Source organism: Herpailurus yagouaroundi, unplaced genomic scaffold, assembly GCF_014898765.1.
Source record: "Herpailurus yagouaroundi ecotype Mexico unplaced genomic scaffold, PumYag 210, whole genome shotgun sequence".
NCBI classification, from domain to species: Eukaryota; Metazoa; Chordata; class Mammalia; order Carnivora; family Felidae; genus Herpailurus; species Herpailurus yagouaroundi.
Genome location: NW_024412441.1, coordinates 8175295 through 8181411, shown reverse-complemented (window position 1 = coordinate 8181411; position 6117 = coordinate 8175295). Strand labels below are relative to the sequence as shown.

General features: G+C 35.2%; 1 long non-coding RNA gene across 2 annotated transcripts in view; it reads left to right on the top strand.

Annotated features, from left to right (window-relative positions):
* LOC121016296 (uncharacterized) overlaps positions 1-6117 on the top strand; it is an 887083-nt gene that overhangs the window by 495048 nt on the left and 385918 nt on the right. Inside the window, exon 5 of one of the 2 annotated variants that reach the window (XR_005784210.1) lies at positions 732-1199. The exons of the other annotated variant lie outside the window; for it this stretch is intronic. This is a non-coding gene — a long non-coding RNA (uncharacterized LOC121016296). Of the gene's footprint in view, positions 1-731; positions 1200-6117 lie in introns of those variants that run through there. 2 annotated transcript variants of the gene reach the window in all.

Genomic DNA, 6117 nt, shown 5'->3' with positions numbered 1-6117 from the left:
TGCACTATAAGCTAACTAATTTGGATGTAAATTTAAAAAATAAATAAATAAACTTAAAAAATAAATAAATCAACTTTAAAAAAAGGTGAAGTAAAGATTCTTGTCTAATTTAGAAAAGTCTCTAAAATTTCTCCAAAGACACCAGATAATTTTCTGTGTCAGAGCCATACTGAGTTCAAGTTTACCTGGCACTAAAATCTTGACTCTATCCCTTAATGTGGGCTGCCTCAAATCAAGTAGAATATAAATATTTGCAATATGAAGAAGAAACTGAATTTTCCTTATGCTCCTTCCTGTTTAAAGAGTACTATGAGGACTTATCTAGAAGTAAGGGGACTCCAGGTGCAGAGATATCTGTAAAGAAAGGCTATCTGAGTGCCCAAATCCTCAACCGGTGGCACATATCTTGGTGAGTTTACTATCATCCTGGATCTGCTCTTAGGAACTGGATCGAGAAAACAGATTGTCTTACCACCGTTACTCCACTCATAAGACACCAGTATAAAAGACACGAGGCCAAATGTTAAATTTATATTAGGCCACTAATCAGACTAGATATTCACTTCTGATGTAGACATCTTCTTTCCTCATCAAAAAGTTAGAGAAATCAAGCATAAAGTTGCTTGTTAACAAAAGCTATATATATAAAAATATATAAATATTTATATACTGCACTAGATCTTGAAGTAATCTGGAATCAAAAGACCCAACAACACAATTACTCTCCTCAGAAACTCTCAGTTTGCTGGCAGAAGCAGCAAAGAAATAGACAACTCATTTAATCATGGATGCACCTGAACAGCCCTTTACTCAAGATGGAAACAGGTGGGGAAAGTTACAGAGGCCTCCTGGAATATGCAACACCTGAGTTACATCTTGAACAATGAGCAGAAATTCCCTGAAGGAGGAAGAAGGGCTATAAGAGGAAATGGAGAATTCAGACAGAAACAACAGCTCAGCTAAAGACGAGGAACAAAGGATGGCTTGGAATTTGCACACTGTAAGTTTTTCAGTTTGGCGGGAGCACAATTTAAGTGGCTGTTGGGTGCGGAGTCATCGAGCTGGGTTAGATAACAAATAACACATTGTACTTATTACATGGTGGATATTTATGGGAGGAAAGCAGAACTGACATTGCAGATAAGGGGTTCCTTTATCTTTCAGAGCCAAGTTTTACCGTGGGTTTTTTTGTTGTTGTTGTCGTGGCATTATGCGTATATGTTAACACTGGTCATTCAAGTTTTATATTTGTCCAGTTATTTTGGTAATGCTATGTTTATGTTTTTTTGCGTGTCATGTTTCCATTTCAAAAACTTTTTATGTTTGTTATACAGTTGTTGGTAATAGGCTTTTTATTCACTGTAGTTTTAACACCTTTTTCATTATAATAATGGTATTTGTGATAAAAATCCTGTGTGGTTTTTTGTTGTTTTTTTGAGATTTCATAATATTATGTCTAGATGTGGATGGTTCTTAAATTTATTACTCTTTGTTAAATTGAGCATCCATTTTGGCTTAAAAAAAAAAAAAAGTTCCAGAAAGTTATCAGCCACTAACTCTTTTTATTCTAAAACTCTTGATTAGATGTTATAGACCTTTTTACTCTATCCTTTATGTCTCTTTTATAGTCTTTTGTTTTGTTTTGTTGTTTGTTTTTCTAGCCTGGCTTCCGGGTAATTTATTAGATAAGTCCTAAGAGTTTTCTAACACTTGCTTTGGTTTCCTGCAATCTCTTTGTCTAATGTGTTCATTGAGCTTTAAATTATGATCATTTTTATTTCTAGATTTTGGTTTCTTTTCAAAACTGTTTTGGACATTTTACATGCTTGTACTTCACATTCTTATTTTCAGGCCCCTATTTTATTTCTTGGAACATATGAAACACAAGTTTTTAATTATGTGATGAATATAACATCTGTGTTTTTACGCTTTGATACTAATGACTATGGTTTCCACTGGGTTTGCTCTTGGCTTTTTATTTCCTTAGGAGTGTGTGATTATTGACTGTGTTGATATTCCTGGAAAATTTATTGGTTGAGATCTTTTAACACCTGCGTCAAAAGTTGGTGCTCTAGAATGTATTTTCTAATAATTTGGACAAGCGCTTCAGAGTATTACCCTCATGAGATAAACTTGATTTCAAATCTGGAATTAAAGGGTTCTTCTGCCTACCATCATAAGGGCCAGCTAAGCTTATGTATTTTGAGGGGAGGTATTTTGTTTTTTTTCTTTTCCTAACCTAGTGCTTACATTTGAAATGGACATTTTTCATACTTCCACCTTGAGGAAGGACATAGATTTATTTATGGTCATTCGTTACACTGACAGGTGTTTTAGGGTACCAGTTAAATGTGGTGGTCTTCTGTTAGACTCTCCACTTCAGGAGGTTCCTAAACTAAGTCTCTTTGCATTTGAAACTCTCTACCCCCACCCATAAAGCATAGAAGCTAAAAATCAATACAAATTGTCGAGGCCTCTAAAGCAAAAGCCAACTTCAGTGCTCTGTTTACCTCTGTGGGTTCTATTTTTGCTAATATTTTGGTCGGAGAGGACTCTTTTATGATTATAGACCAGTAAATGCACTTAAAAATAGCCCTTAAAAACATTTTATCTCAGACATTTTAAGTTATGAATGGGAACATTATTAGGGTGCCTAGCCCAATATATTGCCATCATTTGAACCACATGCCTTTTTATCTGTGGGTAGCTTATGGGTTTTTTTTTGGTTTGGTACAGTTGGCCTTGGCAGAATTCCCATTTTCTTTAATATATCAACACATGGTTAAAATCTTATCATAAAGAATACATCAGCTTTCTCCTTTGCCTTTCCTGTACTTGGTGAATATTGTAATATCAAACTGAGTCTAGAAATGAGGGAAAGAAGGCAGCATTATGATAATGGGTAGAAAAATTGGCTTATATTGAAAGTGAGGAAGAAATAAACTTTGGCATGGAGCTATTGCTCATTGAGTAGTCATATAACAGAAGCATCTAATTGAGCTGAGTTTATTACTCTTCAGATATTCTAATAATAATTCTCTAGGAGAGGTGCCTGGATGGCTCAGTTGGTTCAGTGTCCAACTTCAGCTCAGATCATCATCTCATGGTTGGTGTATTCAAGCCCCACATCGGGCTCTGTGCTGACAGCTTGGAGCCTAGAGCCTGCTTCAGATTCTGTGTCTCCTTCCCTTTCTCTCTCTCTCTGCCCTTCCCCTGCTTGCACTCTGTCTTTTTCTCTCTCAAAAATAATAAGTAAACATTAAAAAAGTAGTTTTCTAGTAGATAAAGAAGTTCTTGGTGGTCATTTTTTGGAAGCGGTGAAAAAACCTAAGATGAAACAAGAGTTGGTCCGATCTTATTCTGTCATCCATGTAGACATGGCATCTGTAGTGTGATTTAGTAATGAGGGAGTTGTGGGCAGAAAGGTTGAGTCTTTTCTGTTGTGTGGATGAGCCGATATGCCACATTCTCTAACTGGAAAATTAAGGTCCTTCTCTTTGGCCATTTGACTCTGTGGATTCAACAGAAACAATTCAAAGCACAATGATGCCATTATGGCTGACATTGTATAGGCCCAGTGGAACTAATGGAGGAGGGGGGAAGAATTGCTCCTCTTTAGAATTACAAATTAAATATGTATGAAATGTCCCCTACTCTAGCTTTACTTCCTCCTCAAAATCTGGCTCAGGGGAATATTTGGAAAATATAGATTTGACAAGTGAAACATAAATAACGTATTTAGTTTCTTGGTAGCTGAATATATTTTTGTTGTTAACCTAGAGCGATGCCAAAAGAGAAAATCAACTATTTAAGTACCCTGTGGGTAGCCTGCTCAGGAAAATGACAAAACAAAATAAATGGCCGTTTTCATATTGCTCCCTAGTGCAGCTAGAAAGGAATGGTATTATTTCTCGAGTCTGACATAAATACTGGATTTCCAGATTGCTAGATTTTATATGTGTTTTTGCGAGTATTAAATTTTTTGCAATGTTCTTCAGAAAATTAACAAATGAAAAGTGACTTAAAGATGCACAAGATCTACGTTTCAAATAAGTGACCTACATGGGGGAAAAGACCATATATTTCTGGAATTAATGTAATCATCACAGATGTTTTTTAAACAGCATTATATGGAACTTTTAAATGTTCACTGTTTTTTATTAAAACAGCAAGTAATCTGGATGAGTTATGTAGTTAATAGCTAATAAAATGAATTTTCATTAAATTATATTTCCCTGTAGAATGGAATATATTTGCAGACAGCAATCACAGAATACGGTAGTGGGACAGTTTTCTTACTATAAGCCAGAGAGATTTCATCTTTAAGGAAATCCAGCGGCTTCAATTGCATTGTAGTAGCCTATTCTTGGCTTGGTTAGAGGAGTTTCAAGTTGGCAGTCACTAAGATATTAAATACTCCCAGGATTGTAGGAATTATTAAGCTCAAAACACTAGATCTATTTTTAGAAGAAAACTTTTGTTACCGGTTTTGATTTGCTTACACAAAGATTAGTAAAATCTAGCTAAGCAGTGCATATGTTCATGGTTCACACACTTAATATATGGTGAAGCTAAATTGCAAGAGCTAGAACATGGTGCTAAACATAAAGTATAAAAACCTGATTTTAATTGTAGTTGTGCAACTAACAAGTTGTGCCATCTCTCAATCTTCAGGATTTGTCTGGGCTTCTGTTTCTTGATCTGTGAAGGAAGATCAAATCAAAGGAGTATTCTGTAAACTTGATAAAGATTAAGAAGTGCGCTATTAACTAAATGATTCAGTTGCAAAAGACAGAAACCCAGCTCAGTGTGGCTTTTACCAAAAAAAGAATTGATTTCCTGGTTAACTTGGTGGAAGGTACAGACGTAGACCAGCTCCAGGGGTGGCTGGATCCAAGGGCTGACTGGGGACCTCAACAGTCAACTTTTCCTTGCCCATTTCTTGCCTCGTAAATGCCTTCTAGTCCAGCTGTTTTCATGCATTAATTATGAAGTTCCAGATTTAATTATGCTACATAGAACAACGCCAGAGAAAGAAAACCTCTCCTTTCTAATGTTCCAACAAAATCCTAGAATTGATACTGACTTACCTGATTTGGGTCATGTGGCCACGGAAATAAAATTCTCTAATTCCTTAGGCATGGGTTATGTCTCTGCCCTTAGGTTGAGGAGAGAAAAATGCCTCTTCTTGTCAAACCATGTGAACAGGATTACGTGGCTCCTATAAAAGAAAATTGAGGTTCTGTTACCTCAAATGGAAAGAGAAAAGGTATACCTAGAAAGAAAAACAGATATTTGGCACAGATCTTCCTTATTTGATAGAAAAATCAATCCTACTGATTTTAGATTGTATTGACAGTGAAACTACATTTTGCCATATTTTTATAACTTAAGATAAATGTTTTTTTAAAAAACAACAATTAAGTGTAGAAGGAATGATAGTTTTAAAATCAACATTTGCAAACTTGAGTGTAATAATTTCTTCATTAATCATCAGCATAAGCTACAAGAAATTTAAACACAAAATGCCACGTGGAAATTGAACTGGATCTTGGATTTTTAAAAAATACTATAAAACTACTTTTTGGGGGTAATAAGGAAAACTTAATATGGGCTATATGTTAGTGATATTAGTGATGATGTTTTGCTTTGATGGCATTTGGTTATTGGGGAGCATGGCTGTATTACAGTATCTATACTGAAGCATTTTGGAGGTGGGTGGCTAGGATCTGCAACTTACTTGAAAGGGTTAAGCAAAATAAACACAATACACATTTCTGTAAATACGTATGCACATAGGTATATCAACTAAAGATATAAAAGGGAAAAGTTACTGATACTTCATTTTTTAAACAACTTGGAATTGTTTATGTTAACAATAAAAGTTATTAACATACTTTGGGGGTCCTATTATGAATCATATCACTCTAGTCCTTGTATCCTTCTATATTCCTCTGTCCTTGTCCTATTCCCTCATCCAAAGAAAAACAAACAGTGCTGAGATATCTCTGTTGATGTTGACTCTCTATTGTCAATTCATTTCTTAGCCATGCCAGTGACTATTCGTATGCACGCAGTTATTTGCAGCTTCTATTCAATGAATGGTTCCAGAAGAAT